The sequence below is a fragment of the Bos grunniens genome, chromosome 18 (genome assembly GCF_055505025.1).
Source record: "Bos grunniens cultivar Pamir isolate PY7600 chromosome 18, Bosgru_T2T1.0, whole genome shotgun sequence".
Taxonomy (NCBI): Eukaryota; Metazoa; Chordata; class Mammalia; order Artiodactyla; family Bovidae; genus Bos; species Bos grunniens.
The window spans coordinates 50,853,967-50,881,829 of record NC_141182.1 but is presented as its reverse complement, the minus strand read 5'-3'; the positions used below and the strand labels follow the sequence as shown (position 1 = coordinate 50,881,829).

At 44.4% G+C, this 27,863-nt stretch overlaps 2 long non-coding RNA genes across 58 annotated transcripts in view; one reads left to right on the top strand and one right to left on the bottom strand.

Moving 5' to 3' along the window:
- LOC147353913 (uncharacterized) overlaps positions 1-10,393 on the bottom strand; it is a 61,532-nt gene extending 51,139 nt beyond the window's left edge. For 11 of the 49 annotated variants that reach the window (XR_015146080.1, XR_015146064.1, XR_015146075.1 and 8 more), the window contains exons 1-3: positions 8,158-10,392; positions 5,852-5,894; positions 743-779 (exon numbers count right to left, since the gene is read on the bottom strand). This is a non-coding gene — a long non-coding RNA (uncharacterized LOC147353913). Of the gene's footprint in view, positions 1-742; positions 780-5,851; positions 5,895-6,409; positions 6,696-8,157 lie in introns of all 49 variants that reach the window. The other 38 variants (XR_015146088.1, XR_015146079.1, XR_015146084.1 and 35 more) reach the window with 18 other exon arrangements.
- Positions 10,394-10,476: 83 nt separating this feature from the next.
- Positions 10,477-22,618, top strand: LOC147353912 (uncharacterized). Of its 9 annotated transcripts, XR_015146100.1 has the most exons (6): positions 15,828-16,757; positions 16,855-16,949; positions 19,213-19,255; positions 20,017-20,052; positions 20,921-21,422; positions 22,110-22,618. It is a non-coding gene; the product is annotated as an uncharacterized LOC147353912 (long non-coding RNA). The 9 variants fall into 9 exon arrangements; XR_015146101.1 differs by lacking the exon at positions 20,017-20,052 and adding exons at positions 18,412-18,697; positions 19,899-19,968 and having other exon boundaries at positions 10,477-16,949; positions 20,921-22,618; XR_015146097.1 differs by lacking the exon at positions 22,110-22,618 and adding an exon at positions 18,412-18,697 and having other exon boundaries at positions 10,525-16,949; positions 20,921-21,162.
- Positions 22,619-27,863: the final 5,245 nt, after the last annotated feature.

Genomic DNA, 27,863 nt, shown 5'->3' with positions numbered 1-27,863 from the left:
TCCTTGCCTCTCCCAACCACCTTCCCCTTGGCAACCAGAAGTTGTTCTCTATGTCTGTGAGTCTGTTTTTGCTTCAAAGACAAGTTTGTTTATGTCTTATTTTAGATTCCACGTACAAGTGATATATGGTATTTGTCTTTCTCTTTCTGATTTAACTCACTCAGTATGATAAACCCTAGGGCCGTCCATGTTGCTGCAAATCACATTATTTCATTACTTTGAATGGCCGAGTGATACTCCATTATGTACGTATAATGTATATATATGTATGTACATATACCACATCTTCTGTATCCGTGCATCTGTTGATGGACATTTAGTAGTTTCCATGTCTTGGCTATTGTCAGTAGTCTTGGCTAGTTTGAACACTGGGGTCCATCTATCGTTTTGAATTACACATATGTCTCAGTACATGCCCAGAATTAGGATTGCAAGATATATGGCAACTATATTTTTAGATTTTTTGAGGAACCTTCATATTGCTTCCAAGTGGTTGCACCAGTTTACATCCCCACCACCTGTTCTCCACAAGCCCTGCAGCATGTAGTATTTGGACACTGGTTTCTCTTCCTAACTCCTCCCCTCGGCTGCCGTCAATGTCCCTGTCCCCAGTGGCTGCAGCGTAAACCCCCGTGTCCTGTGCTGCTTGTAGACACTACAGGGGGTCCCCCCAGCCCCAGTGCACTCGAGCAAAATATGAAGATTTCTGCTCATATGTCAGGAGACTGTCTTTCTTATTTACCTTATAAGGCTGCTCAGAAGGTAAGAATCACTGATTTCTGGAGGAACAAAGAAGAGAGAAAAGAAACATATTTCCATTTTACTCACAGAGGGAATTTACTCAATTGCTGTCAGTCATTAGTAGCTTGAGGGCAAGGGCTTTGCTTTGTCTGGAAATCACAGATCAAACCCAATAATATTTCAGCACACAGAATCCATCAACTTGAACACTATATTTACAAGTTGTTTCAGTAACTCATCTTTTTTGTTAAACACTTTTAGGATATCATTAGGTGTTTTACATTAGGATTTTAAATTCTCCTTTACCAGCTGAGCCACAAGGGAAGCCCCCTGGGTTGGGAAGGTCCCTTGGAGAAGGAGTGGCTACTCTCCAGTATTCTGACCTGGAGAATTCCACGGAGTGTAATCCATGGGGTCGCAAAGAGTCGGACACGACTGAGCAACTTTCACTTCATTTTAAATTTCCTAATGTGAAATTGATCAGAGACCAGTGCTTCTCAAAATGGTCTTCCCTCTAGGAAGCACTTTTGCAAAACCATCTGTGAGTGACTTAAAGATATGGTGACACGCATGAGCACAATGTAATGGGTTAAGAAACTGGATTACAATAACCAGAATTATGACTTGGTAAAATCAGGACATACCAGGTTTGTAGGAATTCCATAATTTTTAACACATCTCTATTAATAGCAACCATCCACAGTAGAACTCTAGAAGACTTACATTTGATAATGCTCCCCATGGTATTTAACACACCAGTCATGCTGCTGCTGCTGCTGCTAAGTCGCTTTAGTCGTGTCTGACTCTGTGTGACCCCATAGATGGCAGCCAACCAGGCTCCCCTGTCCCTGGGATTCTCCAGGCAAGAACACTGGAGTGGGTTGCCATTTCCTTCTCCAATGCATGAAAGTGAAAATTGAAAGTCAAGTCGCTCAGTCGTGTCTGACTCTTAGCGACCCCATGGACTGCAGCCTACAAGGCTCCTCTGCCCCTGGGATTTTCCAGGCAAGAATACTGGGATTGGGTTGCCATTTCCTTCTGCAGGCGATCTCCCCTACCCAGGGATCGATCCCGTGTCTCCTGTGTGTCCTGCATTGGCAGGTGGATTCCTGAACACTAGTGCCACCTGAGAAGCCCTAAGACAGCTTCAAGGATGGAGCGTACAACATGGGAATATAGGCAATACTTTGTAAGAGCTGTAAATGGAAGGTGGCTTTCAAAATTGTCAACAAAATAATTGTAGAATTTAAAACAAAGGAAGTGAGTTGAGCCTGGGTGTGTGAGTAAAGGGTTGCTAGACTCGAGCCGAGGAGGGAGGCCAATGGTGAGAGGTCTTGGGGTGGGGTCTAGAGTGTGGGACAGAGGGTAGGCTTTCCAGGCTCCAGCTGGGACCAGGCTGAGAAGGGCAGGATTTGTCTTAGAGGGGGTCTGGGTGGGGGCTGCAGCATCTGGAGAAGCTCTGTAGGAAAGCGAATGCCCACCTTGGAAGTCGAAGTCATGCTTCAACCGAGTTTGAGAGATGCTGAGATGTGTGAGTAGGTGAACCAAACTGAGACCAGAGTGGAGGCAAAACAGATCCAGGGTCCAGGGAAGGGATGTCACGAGGACAGAAGCATCTAGAACACAGGGAGCGGGGAGGGAGGAAAAGGAGGAGGGTGTTGACCTAGGAGTGTGCAGAGCCTGAAGGGTATGATACCCACCAGGGTTCTAGGAATCCTAAGTCAATAGACACTGATAAGAGGCCAGACAGGATATTCAGACAAGGTTTTATTGGAGCTCTGGCTGCATCAGGAAGGGAGTCAAACAGGTGACAAGTTGCCTTGTCTGCTTCTGGGGGATAAGGAGGTGTCGGGGCGCGTGTGGGAAATCTGGTACATTAAGTGGGGTGAGGGCAGGCTGGGTCCAGCATTGGGCTGGAGGACTGACTGCCAGGTCTGCCCAGCCTCTTGGTGATGCTCTGTGCAGGCATCACGTCCAAGACCCCATCTTTGCTCTCCAGCTCTGAAGGGGTGACTGGAGTTTTGATCTTTTTTCTTTTTTTATCTCGTGCATCGTTTGCCCAAGCTGTTCAGGTATGTAGAAGTATATTGAGTCCCTTGTCGTTTCCTTGTTGTCTGTGGCTCGGGAAGATGTGTGTCCACGCGGAAGCACTGCAGCCCAGGTCCCAGCGTGTCTGAAATCTAGAACCTGGAGAGCGGGGAGGGGCAGAGAATCGAGGATGGGGCAGGCCTAGGACTGTGCAGAGCCCAGCGGAATCTAGAAAAGCCGGGGATGGGGGATGAGTTTAGGGGGCAGGGGGTGGAGAGAGGGGCACTGCCCTGAGGGATGGGAGGGGAAAGTCAGGGTGAGGAGTAACTCTGGTGGGGGAGGGGCGGGGCTGCATTCCCAGTTTCCCTCCTTGAGGCAAATAGGGGCCTCAGGTGCATCCGGCACTGTTGGAACCGCCAGCCTCCTGAGGAGCCCCGCCTTGCGAAGCACAGAGCTTCTTGGAGTCCACACCGTGGTCCACAAGCTTCCCCTCGGGGTGATCCTTAAACTCCGGGGACTCCTCCGTGGCACAGAGCTTCTCCTTCCCTCTGTTCTGACCCTATTCTGTCCCTTGAAGACTGGCGCCCGGGCCCTGTGCCCCTGACTCCTCTCGCGGCCGCCCGGGTTCCTCTGGCCCCTCCGCTGAGATCAGGAGCCCGTCTGTGCGGGCGCCGCCCCTGCTGCCCACAGGACGCCTCCTCAGGGCTCCCCTCCGGAATGTCCCGTTTGGCACCTCACAGCCTTCCACCCCGCTGGGATTCAGGTCCCTCAGCCCTCCTACCCCCAGGACCCTGTTCTTCTAATTGCTCCTGGCTTCCCTGCAGATCTCCTTGCCAAAACTGGGCCTCTGTGTACTGGGGCCAGATTTCATCTGAGAGAGAGAGTTTTTAAGTGAAATGGAAAAACTAACTTAACTGCTTTGCCACACACAGGGGACCAAGCAGGCTAATGCCCTCAAGACTGTGTCCTGGGACTTCCGTGGTGGTCCAGTGGTTTAGAGTCCACCTTGAAATGCAGTGGACGTGGGTTCGATTCCTGGTGGGGAATCTAAGATCTCACAGCCCAGGAGCAGCTGAGCCTTCGCCCCACAGCTGGTGAGGCTTTGCGCTACAAGCAAGATCCCATCAGAGGTAGGGGCTATCCCGCATCTGCAAATGAGAACCAAGGCAGCCAAATAAATAGATAAATAAAATAAAATATTAAAATAAATAAAAGGCCGTGTGTCTGGTGGAGGGTTTTGAGGAGTCTTATAGTGTTCAAGGAGCAGAGCTTGATCAACTCGAGGATGCTCTTCTGTTGGGTCCGTGATGAGGTCTCGGGGAGCAGCACGATCACCCTTGTGGTTCCAGCCGGTCTCAGGTCTTCCTGCTTGTGGGCGGCATCGTTCACTTCTTCCATCTGGCAGAGGTTTCAGATTCTGTGAAAGGGGTCAAAGGTCCTGGCTCTGAATACTATCGATAGCCCTTGAGGCAGAACTAACAGTCCATGAGTTTGTTTAATAGCTATGATATTATTATTTTGACTTCTTTGACAGTTTCCTTTATTTCTGCATTTTCTCACTTCTATGATTAAAGGCATTCTTGACTAAAGTTGTTGTTCATAGAAGAAAGGCAGGTGCACATGGGTGGGGATCTACAAAGGCCTCATAAGTTCCTTCTGGGCTACAATTCCAAGGGGAGTCAACCTATCTGATTTGAGGAAAGGACACAAGAGCTGGAAATAATCTCAAGTACCAAGCTTTGTTAGCATCAACAGTTTGTGTTAAGGAAATATTATTTGTCTCTTTGATCACCTTGTCCTAGCCCCCGGACAAACATTTGCAAAATATGAAAGCATATTACAATGAGAATAATGATTAAGGATTTGTGATATTTTTCAAAAGGGTCCTCTTATTTTAGAGGACAACAAGCAAGATGAGTTTTCGAAGTGTTTCCATCTGATAAATATGCGGTGTCCCAGTGGTCCTTGCTGTGAGGCTAGAGCTTGAATGGCCTCACTCACAATTAGTGTTGCAACTAGAGAAAGCCCGCACTAGCAATGAAGAGCCTGCGTGCTACGTCAAAGACCAGCCTCCAAGAATGAGTAAATAAGTAAATCATAAAACCATATGTACAAAAAAGAGTCTCAGACTGAATTCCAGAAGACAAGGAACCAACACCATTCTAACCTCAGGAAGTCCAGGCCCAAATCCTGTCATTTGATTTTGCTTGCCGATTTCTCTCTTCATAAGGGCCCCCAAATATGAAGATTATTGCAAATGTCAGGAGACAGTCATTTTTATTTACCTGATAAGGCTGCTCAGAGTTAAGCATCTCTAACTTCTGGGGAAACCAAACGAGAGAAAAGTAACATATTTTCGTTTTACTCACAGAGGGCATTTATTCAATTGCTGTCAATCATTAGTAGCTTGCTGGGAAGGGCTGGGCTTTATCTAGAAAGCTAACGGATCAATGATATTTCAGAGCCAAAAAAAAAAAAAATAATAATAATAACCCATAAACTTTAAAACTATATTTACAAGTTGACTCAGTATTTCATCTTTTGTTAAATACTTTTATAATAGCAGCAGGTTTTTTAAATTGGGATTTTAAAATATCTTATCCAGTTAGCTGCCTGGTATAATGTAAACTGATCAGACATCACTGCTTGTCAAAATGCTCTCTCCTATGAATCTTGTTGGAGATGAAGACCTTTTGCAAAACCATCAGAGTACAATAACTATGTGTGACTGACTTAAAGACTGAAAGATATAGTGATACAACTGAGCAGAATGTAATGGGTTAAGAAACTTGGTTACAATAACCAGATTTATGACTTGGTAGTAAAACTTGGCATGCCCTGGTATGTCCTAATTATGACATTGGGACCTACCAGGTTTGTAGGAATTTCTTTTTTTTTTTTTTTTAGCAAATCTCTATTAATAATATCCATCCCAGTATAATCTGAGAAGGCTTCTCATTCACTTGATAATGCTTCCCATGGTGTTTAACATACCAGTGATGCTAGTTAATCTAATATTCCCCTCTGAGATGCCTCACAGTTCCTCTGGAACACTCGGAGTTAGCTAGAGAAAGAGACTTACCATCTGTTCTCCAAGGCAGCTCATATTCCAGGAAAATTGTGTTCTGTTAACAGAGAGAGAAAACCAAATTCCAGAATTGTTGCAGCTTACTATTAATAATAAAAGTCATTTACTCAATTAACTTATATTTAATCTTCATCAATCCTGAAATGTACGCAATTCTTGCTAAAGTCACATCATGAGAAAGCTGGGCTGGAAGAAGCAGAAGCTGGAATCAAGATTGCCGGGAGAAATATCAATAACCTCAGATATGCAGATGACACCACCCTTATGGCAGAAAGTGAAGAAAAACTAAAGAGCCTCTTGATGAAAGTGAAAGAAGAGAGTGAAAAAGTTGGCTTAAAACTCAACATTCAGAAAACTAAGATCATGACATCAGGTCCCATCACTTCATGGCAAATAGGTGGTGAAACAGTGGAAACAGTGGCTGACTTTATTTTTGGGGGGCTCCAGAATCACTGCAGATGGTGACTGCAGCCATGAAATTAAAAGATGCTTACTCCTTGGAAGGAAAGTTATGACCAACCTAGACAGCATATTAAAAAGCAGAGACATTACTTTGCCAACAGAGGTCCGTCTAGTCAAGCCTATGGTTTTTCCAGTGGTCATGTATGGATGTGAGAGTTGGACTGTGAAGAAGGCTGAGCGCCGAAGAATTGATGCTTTTGAACTGTGGTGTTGGAGAAGACTCTTGAGAGTCCCTTGGACTGCAAGGAGATCCAACCAGTCCATCCTAAAGGAGACCAGTCCTGGGTGTTCATTGGAAGGACTGATGCTGAGGCTGAAACTTCCATTTATTTTTAGTAGATATTGAATCATATCACATTAGCACAATCCCTTAAAACTGAAAATCAAAGAAATAGGCAATTTAATTTTTTTATCAACAGTATATTTTATAACGTATAAGACATGCATATCTTAGGGCACAGTTTTTCTTTTTGTCATACGAGATATATACTTAATAAATTCAAAAATGTTTAGTGTTTTTTCATAAAAGGAAAGGTAAGTAAACATAGACTTGTTCAGAACTCAATGTTTCACTGTTTTCTCTAAAATTGATTTACATTTTCAATGAATTCTCATCATTGAATTTAATTTAACAAAACTATAATGGTTTAAATTCCTGAGCGTCCAAAATACAAAGTGTAATTCTTTTCAAGAGCTTACCTAAAAGCTTATACACCATTTATCTCAGTTATTTATGACAGTTATCAGTGTGAGTGAACTTTCTTGCTGACAACTTTTGCCACAGGTATGACCTAGTGACTAGCGGTAGAACTAAGTACAGAAAAGAATGTTGGTGTCTCGTGTCTCCAGTAATCAGACACAGTTAACAAGCTAAACTGATGTCAGTACCACACAGAAACTTAATGTTGAACATTTCTCAGATTTTGTGACTCAGAAATACTCCATTTGTAAGTGCTTATTGTACTTTGAGTCAATGGAATAGAATTCATTTAGAAGTTAACCTCAGGAATGTTTTCTAAAGACAAAGACACACACGGAGACATACACACGAGCAGAGATCTGTTTCATCATTTTACTTTTCATGAATCAGGCACTGCAATTAAACTTGTCAGTTGATGAAAAACAGAGAGAACCGTCAAATGTTCACACTTGAGGTCAAAGGCGTCTTTTTCTTTCCTCCTTCCACCCATCTCCCGGCTCGGTTTCAGTTCTAAATAAGCCAAGGCTGAAACGCAGGCAATGTGGGCTGTGTTTGTATTAATACTTAGGGACATGGTGAGGCTTAACATCAACTTTTCTCCTAAGAATATCTTTGTTCTCTCAGGGTGAGTGTTCTAGAAAACTAAAGTGTGTCATCAAGCCACTCTCTCCATCTGCACATGCAAAAAGAACCAGTTCTGAAATTTCAAGAGTTTCATCTCAACCATTTTCCCCAAAGTCTAAAGAATATTGTGACTACATACTGTTAAATTCTTTTGTCCTTATTGATAGGTTTAAACGTGTAGGTTGACCAGTCATCTAAAATGTGTCCTACGAGGTTATCAGAGGGAATCAAAGGAGCATTTCCCATTTTTGATCAGACACCTACGAGCCAAATGCAAACCAGACCTCATTAGCTGGTGGAAACCTTATATGAGGGGGAAGACACCAGAAAGCATAAAGCTCAGAGTGGCTGTTTCCAATTCCCGCCAAGTCCATGACCTTAGTCCTTAGACCTCACAGGTGGGATTTCCAACATGAAAACTAATCAGACAGGCACTCAGTTTTCCCCAGATGGAAACAAATGTTCCTCAGATGGACATGTTGAAGGAGCCTTGGATACACAGCGGGGGACTCACCCAGACGCTGGTCGAGATGTCTCGATGTCCCAGACGTTGTCTTTCTCCTTCCTCAAAATAATTCCTTGGGGCAGCAAAATTCAAGCTGGTATGGGCTGGAAGAAGACAGGAACATCCTTGAGGCGAAGGTGGCCTCCCCACCCTCTAGGGCGGCCCTTCCTCTTCCCTCCTCTACCGCCTTGGTGTCCCCACTGCCTGCTTGGTGGACCGAGTATGACTGGGGCTCAGCCTTCTTGACACGGGTCCTCGGGGATCAGGCCTCTGAAGGAATCTTCCCAGCGTTCCAACCTTCTGGAAAGAGGCTGCGTGGAGGAAAAATCTAGAGAGTGTGATGGAGCCAGGGGACACCCAGGGGGGGTTACCCCTAAGCCAACCCCACACGGGACTCCAAATTTGTTACCCAAATTCGGCCTCTGCACACCAAGGCAGAGTGGAGTCTGTAAGAAAGAAGTTTGGGTGAAGTAGAAAGAAAGAGCTTTACTGCTTTGCTAGGAAAAATGGGCCACATTGGCCTAGTGCCCCCAGAGCCGTGAGTGCCAGCCTGGAGTGGGTATGTGGAGTCTTTAGTGTTTATGGAGCCATGGCTGGTGTTGAGGCAGTGGGGAGGCCGCAGCATCAACCTTCTTGTTCCAGCCAGTCTGGGGTCTACCTGCTGTGGACAGCAGTTCACTTGTTCAGCCTGGTGGGGGTTTCGGTAACTGCAAAATAGCTCACACATAAGGCACAGAACATTACCAAGAGACCTTGAGGAAGAAAAGTCCTTGACTTTGTGTGATGGCTCCAGTATTATTATTTTGTCTTGTTTGACATTTTCCCCTTCAGGATTTTCTCACTGCTCTGATGAAATTTATTCTTTGTTTTCCCCCATCCTCGCCAGAACGCATGAGGGATCTTTGTTCCCCGACCTGGATCCTACCTTCAGCCCATGAATTTGACTGGTGGAGTCTTAGCCACCAGACCACCAGGGAAGCCCCTAAATGGATTATTTGGTGAAAGATTTCCTACAGACAAAAGGCTGGTGGAGGACTTGACTGGGGTTTCTTCTGGGAAAGCCTCAGTGGGTCCTGCTTGGTTACAATCTGGCCCTTCCCTGGTCTTCCCCTGCCTGGCGTCTCAGCCCTCCAGGAGAAGGAAGTCGGCACAGAAACAGGCAGGAGGCCACAGGAGAGTTCAGATGCTCTTTATTTCTTTAGGGAGAAGTGTACACGTTGTCAGGGTGGCTGAGCGGTAAAGAATATGCCTGCAGTGCAGCACATGATGGGCACTTGAGTCTGGTCTCTGGATGCGTAAGATCCCCTGGAGTAGGAAATGGCACGCCACTACAGTATTTTTGCCTGGAAACCCCATGGGCATTGGAGCCTGGGGGGCCACAGTCCAAAGGGTCGCAAAGAACCACTGAACAGGCACACAGGCAGGAAGGTAACATTCGTGCGGTGCCGGTAACAGCAAACTTTCGGTTTCTATATTTGTCCTGGTTCTTACAGTGGAGGAACCAATACAGGAAGGCAAGCTGGTAATCTTTGTCTCCTGAACACTGTTACCATCGTATCAGTGATGTCTCTCCAGGTTCAAATCAGTCTTGTTGGTTAGGCAGGCACATTTGGAATGTGTAAATCATAAATCTTGATCACAAAGATCCCACAAAAATAAATCTTTTAACATAAAAACGTGTAAGATTTCGCAAAAATAGCATAGATACTGAAGTGGTAGATAAATAGAGATTAAACCGTAAAGACTTCAGGTCGTTTGTGACCAAACATTGCCTTAAATATATACAAGGTCTTCTTCTGTAAAGAACTCAGGCCCAGCTGGTTCCATGCCACGGAACCTATCTTTTGTAGGGCCCATCCCACCAAACATTTGACTAGGTGTTTAAGCAGCCGTTTGAAGGGCGTCCGGGCCTGCTCCATTCTATATAATTGTAATTTATCTTCTACAAATTTACTTATTTTCTCTGTGAGAACATCAGCAAGTGTATTTTGAAGAGTTTCCATTAGCTTGGTCTTGGTGAAAGAAATCAATGTCTCCATGCCAAAACACTGAGCTTCTCTGAGTGTGTCTGTTCCCCTTAGTCCAAGTCCTCTATTTATTTGCTCTCAAATCCTGCACTTTTTATCAGACAAACTAGGCTACTTTTGTAGCTCTTTTTAGCATGCAAAAAAAAAAGGCTCTAAAGGGCAGCTGGAAATCCCCACTTCAGCAAGTCCCCAGTTCAGGAAGTCCTCAGTTAGAGTGCATTTCTCACTGTGCTCTTAAATATGTTCACCAAGATTTAAATGTTCAACCATCTGTTGAGTGTTACTACAACTACCCTAGCTTTACTTCCCTGTGACTCATTGTGGTCACTGTGACTCATTGTGGTCCTTGCCGTAAGGGTGTTTATTGCAGACGTAAGTTTAGAGCCTCATATGTGCCTCCTCTTGTCTCTTGTCTGTCATAGGCCTTTTTTAGTCCCTGTGTTACTTCTTGTGCCCAGTCTCATTTTCTCTTCATGGTCCTGCCAGGAGTTTGCTTTAATGCAACCATCTCTGACTTTGTTCATTCTTTCTAATACATATTAATGAGACACTGAGTAATTTGATTTGGCTTTTCTTTCTTTTTTCCCTTAAAGTGTTCTTCTTTTCCCCCTATTCTTCTTCTTTTTTTTTTTTTAATTGTGTCTGAGTACAGTATTCTGGCCTGGAGAATTTCATGGACAGAGGAGCCTGGTGGGCTACAGTCCATGGGGTCACAAACAGTCCAACATGACTTAGAGACAAAATGAACAAAAACACTATAGACACGTTTTACTCTTTAGAATGGAAAATTATATTAATCAACAAACAATTTAGAGAGTAGTTCTGATAAGGAGATGTCAGTTGTCAGACTTAAATGAAAAACTTTCAACCTCTTAGTTTCTTATATAGGGATTAAGGAGAATAACTTTATTCCTTCGGGATTTTATTTATAATGGTTTCTAAATTTCTTCCAAAATTATGGCATATTACAGTGCATCTTACTGGTCTTTTATTTTTTTTCCTATTGTGCATTTTACTGGTCTTTATTATTCATAAATACCGTCTCCAAAATTTTTGGGTGGCTACTGTTTTATAGTTAGCTTTACAGAAAATCATATGGCTGGTCTGTTCTCTTCAGAAATTCATAATAGGGATGGCTTTTCTTCCTCCAGCTGTTTGCTTTTCTATCAGTTCTATTCAGTCACTCAGTCGTGTCTGACTCTGCGACCCCTGGATTGCAGCACACCAGGCCTCCCTGTCCATCACCAACTCCCAGAGCTTGCTCAAACTCATGTCCATCGAGTCAGTGATGCCATCCAAACGTCTCATCCTCTGTCATCCCCTTCTCCTCCTGCCCTCAATCTTTCCCATAATCAGGGTCTTTTCCAATGAGTTAGTTCTTCACATCAGGTGGCCAAAGTATTACAGCTTCAGCTTCAGCATCAGTCCCTCTGATGAATATTCTGGGTTGATTTCCTTTAGGATTGACTGATTTTGATCTCTTGGCTGTTCAAGGGACTCTCAAGAGTCTTCTCTAACACCACAGTTGAAAAGCATCAATTCTTCAGCGCTCAGCTTTCTTTATGGTCCAACTCTCACATCCATACGTGACTACTGGAAAAACCATAGCTTTGACTAGATGGACCTTTGTCTGCGTAATGTCTCTGCTTTTTAATATGCTGTCTACGTTTGTCATAGCTTTTCTTGCAAAGAGCTGCTGCTGCGGCTGCTGCTAAGTCGCTTCAGTCGTGTTCGACTCTGTGCAACCCCATAGATGGCAGCCCACCAGGCTCCCCTGTCCCTGGGATTCTCCAAAGAGCAAGCATCTTTTAATATCATGAGTTTTCTCTAGACTTGGAGAAAAAAATATTAAGAAAAAATAATCAGAGATCTAGGCAGTGATTTTCTATCGGATGCATAGCTATGGAAGTGACTTCATTAAGACAGAAAATATTGAACACATATGATTATGTCAGTGATTATGTCATATGATTATGATTTTCTTTCGGATGCATAGCTATGGAAGTGACTTCATTAGGTCAGAAAAATACTGAACACATATGATTATGTTAGTGATTATGTCATATAATTATGTCAGGTGTTATCATAGAGGTGACAGTGACTGGAATGCATGTGTGTGTGTGTGTGTGTGTATACTTGTAAGCACACAGTAAATTTAGAGGAAGATAGATGAAAATTTGGAATTATTTCTTTAAAAAAAATTCTTGTAAATCGTGCCGCTACTTAAATATTCAAGGAATTCAAAAAATTAGGTAGTTATCATAAAGTGTTCCTTCTCATTTGTTCTACTGCAACTGGCAACAAAAGAGAGAATATTAAGCCTTCAGTTCAGTTCAGTTCAGTTCAGTCGCTCAGTCGTGTCCGACTCTTTGCGACCCCACTGTGATTCAATGAATACTTGTATGCCTCTCTCCCAAAAAATTTTTAAAGTTGAGGTAGTATCAGACTTAATAAATATGTGTAAATAATTTTTATTAGTATTCTCATTTTAATGAAAAGTGAAAGTCGCTCAGTCCTGTCTGACTCTTTGCGACCCCATATAGTCTATGGAATTCTCCAGGCCAAAATACTGGAGTGGATAGCCTTTCGCTTCTCCAGGGGATCTTCCCGACCCATGGATCTAACCCAGGTCTCCTGCATTGTAGGCAGATTCTTTACCAGTTGAGCCACAAGGGAAGCCCAAGAATATTGGAGTGGGTAGCCTGTCCCTTCTCCAGTGGATCTTCCTGACTCAGGAATTGAACCGGGGTCTCCTGCATTGCAGGTGGATTCTCTACCAACTGAGCTATGAGGGATGCCTATTTTAATGGAGGTACTGTTCATCTGGTGCAATCCATTCTTCTCTTTCTCATCCTTTTAAAATTGCATATATAATATGTATGTTTTGTTCTGATGCATTGAATGCTGTTTTAAACATTTTTAGTGTGTGTATATGAGCTAATGTTTGATTTGTTTCTGTGTAGCATGATTGAAGATAATAATGGGAAAATCCACATTTTTTTCGTCCTTTGGAAATGTGTATTCTAACAGTTTTTAAGAATATGCATTTATTTTGTATATAATAAATTAGCTTTGTATATGAAAATGGGTTTGAATCAAATAAAAAACGATGTTACTTTCTTCAGCTCAAAAAAATAAAGAAGTAAGAAAAATAACAAAAATTTAAAGGACAAAGAAAATAAAGGTCAAAGGAAAACATTCAGTGTCTGTGAAAATGCCCTAAAGAATCAACGTCAGGGATAGTTCTGTAAGGGCAAACTTCGGCCAGGATGATAAAGAGACAATGAGACTGGTCACGATAAGCAGTGCTAGGAACAAAAAGGGAAACGATGACAGACAACAGAATAGGAGGGTATTGTGAGCATGTTTATTGCAAGTACTTGTCAAGGAAGATATGAAGTCACACCAACAAATGTGAACTGAAGGCAAACTGAGTCACAAAAAAACAAAAGTAGGGCAGGTGTTTCTGAACTTCAAAAGTTAATGCTAAGCCTCATCGGACGCAGAGAAGATAAAGCTGACCATCAACTTTTCTCCTAAGAATATTTTTGTTCTCTCAGGGTCAGTGTTCTTAAAAAAAAAAAAGTGTGTGTCAAGCCTCCTTTCTCTAATAGCACATGGAAAAAGAGCCACTTTTGCAATTTCAAAGGAGTTTCACCCACAAAAGAGATGAGGTTCTTCTTTTTACGGAATCTCACTTTAAACAGAACATTTTAAAAAATGTATTTAAAGAATACGCCAAACCTTGTTTGACAGAGGTGCTTTACAATTTCTCAAGGCACTAAAACATGTTCATTTGGACATTGCAAAATGGGAACAGATGAACTCATCTGCAATACAGAAAGAGTTACAGATGTGAAAAACAAATCTTATGGTTACAAAAGGGAGGTGGGGAAGGAGAAAGTAATGGGAAGATTGGGGCCGACAAGTGCACACTACTGTATATAAAATAGATAATGAATAAGGACCTGCTGTATAGCACAAGGAACTCTATTCCATGCTGCATAATCAGCTATGTGGGAAAAGAATCTCAAAAGAGTGTATATATGTAAAACTGATTCCCTTTACTTTACCCCTCAAACTAAGACAAACTTGTAAATCAACAGTACTCAAATACAATTTTAAAAAAAAAGAAGAAGAAGAATAGGGGGAAAAGAAGAACACTTTAAGGGAAAAAAGAAAGAAAAGCCAAATCAAATTACTCAGTGTCTCATTAATATGTATTAGAAAGAATGAACAAAGTCAGAGATGGTTGCATTAAAGCAAACTCCTGGCAGGACCATGAAGAGAAAATGAGACTGGGCACAAGAAGTAACACAGGGACTAAAAAAGGCCTATGACAGACAAGAGACAAGAGGAGGCACATATGAGGCTCTAAACTTACGTCTGCAATAAACACCCTTACGGCAAGGACCACAATGAGTCACAGTGACCACAATGAGTCACAGGGAAGTAAAGCTAGGGTAGTTGTAGTAACACTCAACAGATGGTTGAACATTTAAATCTTGGTGAACATATTTAAGAGCACAGTGAGAAATGCACTCTAACTGAGGACTTCCTGAACTGGGGACTTGCTGAAGTGGGGATTTCCAGCTGCCCTTTAGAGCCTTTTTTTTTTGCATGCTAAAAAGAGCTACAAAAGTAGCCTAGTTTGTCTGATAAAAAGTGCAGGATTTGAGAGCAAATAAATAGAGGACTTGGACTAAGGGGAACAGACACACTCAGAGAAGCTCAGTGTTTTGGCATGGAGACATTGATTTCTTTCACCAAGACCAAGCTAATGGAAACTCTTCAAAATACACTTGCTGATGTTCTCACAGAGAAAATAAGTAAATTTGTAGAAGATAAATTACAATTATATAGAATGGAGCAGGCCCGGACGCCCTTCAAACGGCTGCTTAAACACCTAGTCAAATGTTTGGTGGGATGGGCCCTACAAAAGATAGGTTCCGTGGCATGGAACCAGCTGGGCCTGAGTTCTTTACAGAAGAAGACCTTGTATATATTTAAGGCAATGTTTGGTCACAAACGACCTGAAGTCTTTACGGTTTAATCTCTATTTATCTACCACTTCAGTATCTATGCTATTTTTGCGAAATCTTACACGTTTTTATGTTAAAAGATTTATTTTTGTGGGATCTTTGTGATCAAGATTTATGATTTACACATTCCAAATGTGCCTGCCTAACCAACAAGACTGATTTGAACCTGGAGAGACATCACTGATACGATGGTAACAGTGTTCAGGAGACAAAGATTACCAGCTTGCCTTCCTGTATTGGTTCCTCCACTGTAAGAACCAGGACAAATATAGAAACCGAAAGTTTGCTGTTACCGGCACCGCACGAATGTTACCTTCCTGCCTGTGTGCCTGTTCAGTGGTTCTTTGCGACCCTTTGGACTGTGGCCCCCCAGGCTCCAATGCCCATGGGGTTTCCAGGCAAAAATACTGTAGTGGCGTGCCATTTCCTACTCCAGGGGATCTTACGCATCCAGAGACCAGACTCAAGTGCCCATCATGTGCTGCACTGCAGGCATATTCTTTACCGCTCAGCCACCCTGACAACGTGTACACTTCTCCCTAAAGAAATAAAGAGCATCTGAACTCTCCTGTGGCCTCCTGCCTGTTTCTGTGCCGACTTCCTTCTCCTGGAGGGCTGAGACGCCAGGCAGGGGAAGACCAGGGAAGGGCCAGATTGTAACCAAGCAGGACCCACTGAGGCTTTCCCAGAAGAAACCCCAGTCAAGTCCTCCACCAGCCTTTTGTCTGTAGGAAATCTTTCACCAAATAATCCATTTAGGGGCTTCCCTGGTGGTCTGGTGGCTAAGACTCCACCAGTCAAATTCATGGGCTGAAGGTAGGATCCAGGTCGGGGAACAAAGATCCCTCATGCGTTCTGGCGAGGATGGGGGAAAACAAAGAATAAATTTCATCAGAGCAGTGAGAAAATCCTGAAGGGGAAAATGTCAAACAAGACAAAATAATAATACTGGAGCCATCACACAAAGTCAAGGACTTTTCTTCCTCAAGGTCTCTTGGTAATGTTCTGTGCCTTATGTGTGAGCTATTTTGCAGTTACCGAAACCCCCACCAGGCTGAACAAGTGAACTGCTGTCCACAGCAGGTAGACCCCAGACTGGCTGGAACAAGAAGGTTGATGCTGCGGCCTCCCCACTGCCTCAACACCAGCCATGGCTCCATAAACACTAAAGACTCCACATACCCACTCCAGGCTGGCACTCACGGCTCTGGGGGCACTAGGCCAATGTGGCCCATTTTTCCTAGCAAAGCAGTAAAGCTCTTTCTTTCTACTTCACCCAAACTTCTTTCTTACAGACTCCACTCTGCCTTGGTGTGCAGAGGCCGAATTTGGGTAACAAATTTGGAGTCCCGTGTGGGGTTGGCTTAGGGGTAACCCCCCCTGGGTGTCCCCTGGCTCCATCACACTCTCTAGATTTTTCCTCCACGCAGCCTCTTTCCAGAAGGTTGGAACGCTGGGAAGATTCCTTCAGAGGCCTGATCCCCGAGGACCCGTGTCAAGAAGGCTGAGCCCCAGTCATACTCGGTCCACCAAGCAGGCAGTGGGGACACCAAGGCGGTAGAGGAGGGAAGAGGAAGGGCCGCCCTAGAGGGTGGGGAGGCCACCTTCGCCTCAAGGATGTTCCTGTCTTCTTCCAGCCCATACCAGCTTGAATTTTGCTGCCCCAAGGAATTATTTTGAGGAAGGAGAAAGACAACGTCTGGGACATCGAGACATCTCGACCAGCGTCTGGGTGAGTCCCCCGCTGTGTATCCAAGGCTCCTTCAACATGTCCATCTGAGGAACATTTGTTTCCATCTGGGGAAAACTGAGTGCCTGTCTGATTAGTTTTCATGTTGGAAATCCCACCTGTGAGGTCTAAGGACTAAGGTCATGGACTTGGCGGGAATTGGAAACAGCCACTCTGAGCTTTATGCTTTCTGGTGTCTTCCCCCTCATATAAGGTTTCCACCAGCTAATGAGGTCTGGTTTGCATTTGGCTCGTAGGTGTCTGATCAAAAATGGGAAATGCTCCTTTGATTCCCTCTGATAACCTCGTAGGACACATTTTAGATGACTGGTCAACCTACACGTTTAAACCTATCAATAAGGACAAAAGAATTTAACAGTATGTAGTCACAATATTCTTTAGACTTTGGGGAAAATGGTTGAGATGAAACTCTTGAAATTTCAGAACTGGTTCTTTTTGCATGTGCAGATGGAGAGAGTGGCTTGATGACACACTTTAGTTTTCTAGAACACTCACCCTGAGAGAACAAAGATATTCTTAGGAGAAAAGTTGATGTTAAGCCTCACCATGTCCCTAAGTATTAATACAAACACAGCCCACATTGCCTGCGTTTCAGCCTTGGCTTATTTAGAACTGAAACCGAGCCGGGAGATGGGTGGAAGGAGGAAAGAAAAAGACGCCTTTGACCTCAAGTGTGAACATTTGACGGTTCTCTCTGTTTTTCATCAACTGACAAGTTTAATTGCAGTGCCTGATTCATGAAAAGTAAAATGATGAAACAGATCTCTGCTCGTGTGTATGTCTCCGTGTGTGTCTTTGTCTTTAGAAAACATTCCTGAGGTTAACTTCTAAATGAATTCTATTCCATTGACTCAAAGTACAATAAGCACTTACAAATGGAGTATTTCTGAGTCACAAAATCTGAGAAATGTTCAACATTAAGTTTCTGTGTGGTACTGACATCAGTTTAGCTTGTTAACTGTGTCTGATTACTGGAGACACGAGACACCAACATTCTTTTCTGTACTTAGTTCTACCGCTAGTCACTAGGTCATACCTGTGGCAAAAGTTGTCAGCAAGAAAGTTCACTCACACTGATAACTGTCATAAATAACTGAGATAAATGGTGTATAAGCTTTTAGGTAAGCTCTTGAAAAGAATTACACTTTGTATTTTGGACGCTCAGGAATTTAAACCATTATAGTTTTGTTAAATTAAATTCAATGATGAGAATTCATTGAAAATGTAAATCAATTTTAGAGAAAACAGTGAAACATTGAGTTCTGAACAAGTCTATGTTTACTTACCTTTCCTTTTATGAAAAAACACTAAACATTTTTGAATTTATTAAGTATATATCTCGTATGACAAAAAGAAAAACTGTGCCCTAAGATATGCATGTCTTATACGTTATAAAATATACTGTTGATAAAAAAATTAAATTGCCTATTTCTTTGATTTTCAGTTTTAAGGGATTGTGCTAATGTGATATGATTCAATATCTACTAAAAATAAATGGAAGTTTCAGCCTCAGCATCAGTCCTTCCAATGAACACCCAGGACTGGTCTCCTTTAGGATGGACTGGTTGGATCTCCTTGCAGTCCAAGGGACTCTCAAGAGTCTTCTCCAACACCACAGTTCAAAAGCATCAATTCTTCGGCGCTCAGCCTTCTTCACAGTCCAACTCTCACATCCATACATGACCACTGGAAAAACCATAGGCTTGACTAGACGGACCTCTGTTGGCAAAGTAATGTCTCTGCTTTTTAATATGCTGTCTAGGTTGGTCATAACTTTCCTTCCAAGGAGTAAGCATCTTTTAATTTCATGGCTGCAGTCACCATCTGCAGTGATTCTGGAGCCCCCCAAAAATAAAGTCAGCCACTGTTTCCACTGTTTCACCACCTATTTGCCATGAAGTGATGGGACCTGATGTCATGATCTTAGTTTTCTGAATGTTGAGTTTTAAGCCAACTTTTTCACTCTCTTCTTTCACTTTCATCAAGAGGCTCTTTAGTTTTTCTTCACTTTCTGCCATAAGGGTGGTGTCATCTGCATATCTGAGGTTATTGATATTTCTCCCGGCAATCTTGATTCCAGCTTCTGCTTCTTCCAGCCCAGCTTTCTCATGATGTGACTTTAGCAAGAATTGCGTACATTTCAGGATTGATGAAGATTAAATATAAGTTAATTGAGTAAATGACTTTTATTATTAATAGTAAGCTGCAACAATTCTGGAATTTGGTTTTCTCTCTCTGTTAACAGAACACAATTTTCCTGGAATATGAGCTGCCTTGGAGAACAGATGGTAAGTCTCTTTCTCTAGCTAACTCCGAGTGTTCCAGAGGAACTGTGAGGCATCTCAGAGGGGAATATTAGATTAACTAGCATCACTGGTATGTTAAACACCATGGGAAGCATTATCAAGTGAATGAGAAGCCTTCTCAGATTATACTGGGATGGATATTATTAATAGAGATTTGCTAAAAAAAAAAAAAAAAGAAATTCCTACAAACCTGGTAGGTCCCAATGTCATAATTAGGACATACCAGGGCATGCCAAGTTTTACTACCAAGTCATAAATCTGGTTATTGTAACCAAGTTTCTTAACCCATTACATTCTGCTCAGTTGTATCACTATATCTTTCAGTCTTTAAGTCAGTCACACATAGTTATTGTACTCTGATGGTTTTGCAAAAGGTCTTCATCTCCAACAAGATTCATAGGAGAGAGCATTTTGACAAGCAGTGATGTCTGATCAGTTTACATTATACCAGGCAGCTAACTGGATAAGATATTTTAAAATCCCAATTTAAAAAACCTGCTGCTATTATAAAAGTATTTAACAAAAGATGAAATACTGAGTCAACTTGTAAATATAGTTTTAAAGTTTATGGGTTATTATTATTATTTTTTTTTTTTTTGGCTCTGAAATATCATTGATCCGTTAGCTTTCTAGATAAAGCCCAGCCCTTCCCAGCAAGCTACTAATGATTGACAGCAATTGAATAAATGCCCTCTGTGAGTAAAACGAAAATATGTTACTTTTCTCTCGTTTGGTTTCCCCAGAAGTTAGAGATGCTTAACTCTGAGCAGCCTTATCAGGTAAATAAAAATGACTGTCTCCTGACATTTGCAATAATCTTCATATTTGGGGGCCCTTATGAAGAGAGAAATCGGCAAGCAAAATCAAATGACAGGATTTGGGCCTGGACTTCCTGAGGTTAGAATGGTGTTGGTTCCTTGTCTTCTGGAATTCAGTCTGAGACTCTTTTTTGTACATATGGTTTTATGATTTACTTATTTACTCATTCTTGGAGGCTGGTCTTTGACGTAGCACGCAGGCTCTTCATTGCTAGTGCGGGCTTTCTCTAGTTGCAACACTAATTGTGAGTGAGGCCATTCAAGCTCTAGCCTCACAGCAAGGACCACTGGGACACCGCATATTTATCAGATGGAAACACTTCGAAAACTCATCTTGCTTGTTGTCCTCTAAAATAAGAGGACCCTTTTGAAAAATATCGCAAATCCTTAATCATTATTCTCATTGTAATATGCTTTCATATTTTGCAAATGTTTGTCCGGGGGCTAGGACAAGGTGATCAAAGAGACAAATAATATTTCCTTAACACAAACTGTTGATGCTAACAAAGCTTGGTACTTGAGATTATTTCCAGCTCTTGTGTCCTTTCCTCAAATCAGATAGGTTGACTCCCCTTGGAATTGTAGCCCAGAAGGAACTTATGAGGCCTTTGTAGATCCCCACCCATGTGCACCTGCCTTTCTTCTATGAACAACAACTTTAGTCAAGAATGCCTTTAATCATAGAAGTGAGAAAATGCAGAAATAAAGGAAACTGTCAAAGAAGTCAAAATAATAATATCATAGCTATTAAACAAACTCATGGACTGTTAGTTCTGCCTCAAGGGCTATCGATAGTATTCAGAGCCAGGACCTTTGACCCCTTTCACAGAATCTGAAACCTCTGCCAGATGGAAGAAGTGAACGATGCCGCCCACAAGCAGGAAGACCTGAGACCGGCTGGAACCACAAGGGTGATCGTGCTGCTCCCCGAGACCTCATCACGGACCCAACAGAAGAGCATCCTCGAGTTGATCAAGCTCTGCTCCTTGAACACTATAAGACTCCTCAAAACCCTCCACCAGACACACGGCCTTTTATTTATTTTAATATTTTATTTTATTTATCTATTTATTTGGCTGCCTTGGTTCTCATTTGCAGATGCGGGATAGCCCCTACCTCTGATGGGATCTTGCTTGTAGCGCAAAGCCTCACCAGCTGTGGGGCGAAGGCTCAGCTGCTCCTGGGCTGTGAGATCTTAGATTCCCCACCAGGAATCGAACCCACGTCCACTGCATTTCAAGGTGGACTCTAAACCACTGGACCACCACGGAAGTCCCAGGACACAGTCTTGAGGGCATTAGCCTGCTTGGTCCCCTGTGTGTGGCAAAGCAGTTAAGTTAGTTTTTCCATTTCACTTAAAAACTCTCTCTCTCAGATGAAATCTGGCCCCAGTACACAGAGGCCCAGTTTTGGCAAGGAGATCTGCAGGGAAGCCAGGAGCAATTAGAAGAACAGGGTCCTGGGGGTAGGAGGGCTGAGGGACCTGAATCCCAGCGGGGTGGAAGGCTGTGAGGTGCCAAACGGGACATTCCGGAGGGGAGCCCTGAGGAGGCGTCCTGTGGGCAGCAGGGGCGGCGCCCGCACAGACGGGCTCCTGATCTCAGCGGAGGGGCCAGAGGAACCCGGGCGGCCGCGAGAGGAGTCAGGGGCACAGGGCCCGGGCGCCAGTCTTCAAGGGACAGAATAGGGTCAGAACAGAGGGAAGGAGAAGCTCTGTGCCACGGAGGAGTCCCCGGAGTTTAAGGATCACCCCGAGGGGAAGCTTGTGGACCACGGTGTGGACTCCAAGAAGCTCTGTGCTTCGCAAGGCGGGGCTCCTCAGGAGGCTGGCGGTTCCAACAGTGCCGGATGCACCTGAGGCCCCTATTTGCCTCAAGGAGGGAAACTGGGAATGCAGCCCCGCCCCTCCCCCACCAGAGTTACTCCTCACCCTGACTTTCCCCTCCCATCCCTCAGGGCAGTGCCCCTCTCTCCACCCCCTGCCCCCTAAACTCATCCCCCATCCCCGGCTTTTCTAGATTCCGCTGGGCTCTGCACAGTCCTAGGCCTGCCCCATCCTCGATTCTCTGCCCCTCCCCGCTCTCCAGGTTCTAGATTTCAGACACGCTGGGACCTGGGCTGCAGTGCTTCCGCGTGGACACACATCTTCCCGAGCCACAGACAACAAGGAAACGACAAGGGACTCAATATACTTCTACATACCTGAACAGCTTGGGCAAACGATGCACGAGATAAAAAAAGAAAAAAGATCAAAACTCCAGTCACCCCTTCAGAGCTGGAGAGCAAAGATGGGGTCTTGGACGTGATGCCTGCACAGAGCATCACCAAGAGGCTGGGCAGACCTGGCAGTCAGTCCTCCAGCCCAACGCTGGACCCAGCCTGCCCTCACCCCACTTAATGTACCAGATTTCCCACACGCGCCCCGACACCTCCTTATCCCCCAGAAGCAGACAAGGCAACTTGTCACCTGTTTGACTCCCTTCCTGATGCAGCCAGAGCTCCAATAAAACCTTGTCTGAATATCCTGTCTGGCCTCTTATCAGTGTCTATTGACTTAGGATTCCTAGAACCCTGGTGGGTATCATACCCTTCAGGCTCTGCACACTCCTAGGTCAACACCCTCCTCCTTTTCCTCCCTCCCCGCTCCCTGTGTTCTAGATGCTTCTGTCCTCGTGACATCCCTTCCCTGGACCCTGGATCTGTTTTGCCTCCACTCTGGTCTCAGTTTGGTTCACCTACTCACACATCTCAGCATCTCTCAAACTCGGTTGAAGCATGACTTCGACTTCCAAGGTGGGCATTCGCTTTCCTACAGAGCTTCTCCAGATGCTGCAGCCCCCACCCAGACCCCCTCTAAGAGAAATCCTGCCCTTCTCAGCCTGGTCCCAGCTGGAGCCTGGAAAGCCTGCCCTCTGTCCCACACTCTAGACCCCACCCCAAGACCTCTCATCATTGGCGTCCCTCACTTCCCCTGGGCTCGAGTCCAGTGACCCTTTACTCACACACCCAGGCTCAACTCTCTTCTTTTGTTTTAAATTCTAAAAGTAAGTTATTTCATTGACAATTTTGAAAGCCACCTTCTATTTACAGCTCTTACAACATATTGCCTATATTCCCATGTTGTATGCTCCATCCTTGAAGTTTTCTTAGGGCTTCTCAGGTGGCACTAATGTTCAGGAATCCGCCTGCCAATGCAGGACACACAGGAGACACGGGATCGATCCCTGGGTAGGGGAGATCGCCTGCAGAAGGAAATGGCAACCCAATCCCAGTATTCTTGCCTGGAAAATTCCACGGACAGGGGAGCCTGTCTTCCTCCCAACAGTTTGTACCTCCCACTCCTCCTCCCCCGTACTGAAGCCCCTGCCCTCACACTAGAAACCACTAGTCATTCAAACTATCAGTGAGTCTGCTGCTTTTGGTTGCACACGCCACCTTGCTTATTTTGTCAGGTCCTCATATCAGTGACTCCTACATGATCTGTACCTATTTTCTCCCATTCATATGTCATTGCCCTCTAGTCGGTGTTTTCCTTTGTTGTGCAAAATTTTTCAGCTTAATTAGGTCCAGGAAGATCCACTGGCGAATAGATAGGCTACCCACTCCAGTATTCTTGGGCTTTCCTTGTGGCTCAGCTACTAAAGAATCCGTCTGCAATGCTGGAGACGTGGGTTTGATCCCTGGCTTGCAAAGATCCCCTGCAGAAGGGAAAGGTTACCCACTCCAGTACTCTGGCCTGGAGAATTCCATGGACTGTGTAGTCCATGGGGTTACAAAGAGTTGGACATGACTGAAGTGACTTAGCATAAAATCTTTTTAAAAATTTTTTATTTTTTAATTGGAGGAAAAGTGCTTAACAATGTCATGTTGGTTTCTGCCATGCAACAATGTCAATCAGTCATAATTATAGTTATATCCATGTATCCCATCCCTCGAGACTCTCCCCCCACCCCATCCCAACCCTCTGGCTCATCACAGAGCGCCAGGCAGGCTCCCTGTACTGTCTAGCACCTTCTCAGGCTGTCTGTCTGAGACTCGGCTGTGTATCTATGTCGATGCAACTTTCTCCATCCACCCCACTCTTTCCTTCCCTAGTCCCCCAGTCCCTTCTCTATATCTGTGTCTGCATTCCTTCCTGAAAACAGGTTCATCAATACCGTTTTTCTAGATTCCATATATATCATTAATATACAATATTTGTTGTTCTCTTCACTCTGTATGACAGGCTCTAGGTTCGACTGAGGGACTTCACTTTCACTTTTCACTTTCACGCATTGGAGAAGGAAATGGCAACCCACTCCAGTGTTCTTGCCCGGAGAATCCTAGGGACGGGGGAGCCTGGTGGGCTGCCGTCTATGGGGTCACACAGACTTGGACATGACTGAAGCGACTTAGCATCAGCAGCAGCACGTTCAGCTACCTCACTAGAACTGACTCAACTTTTTTCCTTTTTATAGCTGAGTATTATTATTCCATTGTATATACATACCACAACTTCTTTATCCGTGGACATCTAGGTTGCTTCCATGTGCTGCAATAAACACTGGGAGAATAGACATTTTGATGATGGTCATTCTGACCAGTGTAGGGTGAAACCTTATTCGAGTACTGATTTGCAGTTCTTTATAATTTGTGATGTTGAGTATCTCTCCAGGTCCCTGTTTATCTTCTACACTGTGAGTACAACTTACCTCTTGCAATTAGCTTTTTGAAGATCCGCCCTGTTTTGAATTCTTTTCCGGTGATTTACCCCAGGGCATTTCTTAAGGGCAGGCTTGTGAATAGCCATCAGCCCCGGCTTTCAAGCGGTTGTTGTGGGAAATGGCCACAAGGTGGCAGCATTTCTTCATGCCCAACGCTGGGTACCTGGGCAACCAGAGCCTTAGGACAAGTCCTGTTTCTGGGTTGTCAGTGAGAGCGGCTATGCTTAAGACTTGTGTCTCCTTACTTCCTCCCCCTTACCCTCCATTCCCAAGACAGATCCCAGTCGCAACACCACTCTGCAGAAGGGGGTGTCATCCACAGGTGGGGTGACGCTAAGGAAGGAAGCTGGAGGTGGGAACCCCAACCCCACCACCAGGAGACGCAGAGCCCAGGGGACTTTGCAAAATTCTTCCAGTCCAGAGGCTCCACCATCCTTTGGGGGCACTATGGCTGGTTCTGCTGCAGGAGGACCCGCCTGGATCTGGAGACTGTGGGCTCATACAGAGGGGAAAAGGAAGTTCATGTCTGTCACAGTGAGGGGCTCATTGCCTGGCACACCCTTACCAGACCCTCAGCTCCACGACAGTCCAGTCTGGGGACCCAAGTCTACTCAGGCTCCAGGGATGTGACATCAGCCCAGGTCCCAAGGCCTGAGCAGAATAGACTCTTCAGTTTTGTTTTGTTTTTTTTTTGGTCTTTCTATTTTTGCCACTTATTTTGAATTGGAATATATAGATAGTTTACACTGTGGTGGGTGTTTTTTTTTAGGTGTACAGCAACTTGAATAATTCACACATGCCTTATATGTTCTTTTTCAGTTTCGTTCCCCATGTAGGTCATTACAGAATGTTGAGTAGGGTTCCTTGTGCTTTGCAGTGGGTCCTTGTAGGTTATTTTATAAACAGTAGTGTATCTGTTATTTTCATGTTCCTAATTTCTCCCTGCCCCCAAACTTTCATTTTTTGGTAACCATAAGGACTGTTTCTAAGTCTGGGAGGCTGTTTATGTTTTGTCAAGAAGTTTATTGTATCCATGTTGAGATTCCATCTAGAAGTGATAGCTTAGGATATTTGTCTTTCACTTACTTATGATCATCTGTGGGTCCATTTCAGCTGCTGCCAATGGCCTTCTTTCCTTCGGTTTTTTTGATGGCTGAGTGTATTCCAGTATATAGATGGACCAGTTACCCTTTATTTCTTTATTGATGGACATTTTGGTGGATGGTCTGTCTTGGAGGTTAAATAAATCAGTGTCTCCATGCCGAAAAAGTGAGCGTTTCTGTTCCTTTTAGTCTAGGTCCTGAATTTACTTGCTCTGACAGACATATGGGAAGTCTCCATCTCCTAGAGGCTGTGTTTTGGCTACTCCTTACTGTGCTGTTGGATTACAGCACAGTATCCAACAAAGTGGCACAAAGTAACACTTTGTTTCTATATACAGAACTTTCTTGACGGTACATGAAGTGGATATAAGAAAAAAGTTTTTATACTTTTATACTGTTTTCTTGTAGTGGATATAACAAAAAAAAAAATTGTTGTATACACTACTTTCCTGGCCAGTAGTGGATATAACAAAAAAAGCAGCAGAAGGATATTTTGAAACTAGTGGTTTCTGGTGGGAGGGCAGGAGCTTAAATATGGGGAGGGGGAGGTACCAACTGCTGGGAGGAAGACAGGCTCCCCTGTCCATGGAATTTTCCAGGCAAGAATACTGGGATTGGGTTGCCATTTCCTTCTGCAGGCGATCTCCCCTACCCAGGGATCGATCCCGTGTCTCCTATGTGTCCTGCATTGGCAGGCAGATTCCTGAACATTAGTGCCACCTGAGAAGCCCTAAGACAGCTTCAAGGATGGAGCGTACAACATGGGAATATAGGCAATATGTTGTAAGAGCTGTAAATGGAAAGTGCCTTTCAAAATTGTCAATGAAATAATTTTAGAATTTAATACGAACTGAGTTGAGCCTGGGTGTGTGAGTAAAGGGTTGCTGGACTCGAGCCCAGGGGAAGTGAGGGAGGCCAATGGTGAGAGGTCTTGGGGTGGGATCTAGAGTGTGGGACAGAGGGCAGGCTTTCCAGGCTCCAGCTGGGACCAGGCTGAGAAGGGCAGGATTTCTCTTAGAGGGAGTCTGGGTGGGGCCTGCAGCATCTGGAGAAGCTCTGTAGGAAAGTGAATGCCCACCTTGAAGTCAAAGTCATGCATCAGCCAAGTTTGAGAGATGCTGAGATGTGTGAGTAGGTGAACCAAACTGAGACCACAGTGGAGGCAAAACAGATTCAGAGTCCAGGGAGGGGATGGCACCGAGGACAGAAGAGTCTAGAACACAGGGAGCGGGGAGGGAGGAAAGGGAGGAGTGTGTTGACTTAGGAGTGTGCAGAGCCGGAAGGGGATGTTACCCACCAGGGTTCTTGGAATCCTCAGTCAATAGACATTGATAAGAGGCCGGACAGGAAATTCAGACAAGGTTTTATTGGGGCTCTGGGTGCATCAGGAAGGGAATCAAGTGACAAGTTGCCTTGTTTGCTCCTGGGGGGTGAGGGGGTGTAGGGGTGCGTGTGGGAAATCTGGTCCATTAAGTGGGGTGAGGGCAGGCTGGGTCCAGCATTGGGCCGGAGGGCTGACTGCCAGGTCTGCCCAGCCCCTTGGTGGTGCTCTGTGCAGGCATCACGTCCAGGTCCCTCTTTAGTTCTCCAGCTCTGAAGGGGTGACTGGAGTTTTGATCTTTTTCCTTTTTTTATCTCGTGCATCATTTGCCCCAGCTGTTCATGTATGTAGAGTTATTTTTAGTCCCTTGTCGTTTCCTTCTTGTCTGTGGCTCAAGATGTGTGTCCACGTGGAAGCACTGCAGCCCAGGTCCCAGCGTGTCTGAAATCTAGAACCTGGAGAGCGGGCAGGGGCAGAGAATCGAGGATGGGGCAGGCCTAGGAGTGTGCAGAGCCCAGAAGAATCTAGAAATGCCGGTGATGGCAGACGAGTTTAGGGGGCAGGGGGTGAAGAGAGGGGCACTGCCCTGAAGGATGGGGGGGAAAGTCAGGGTGAGGAGTAACTCTGATGGGGGAGGGACGGGGC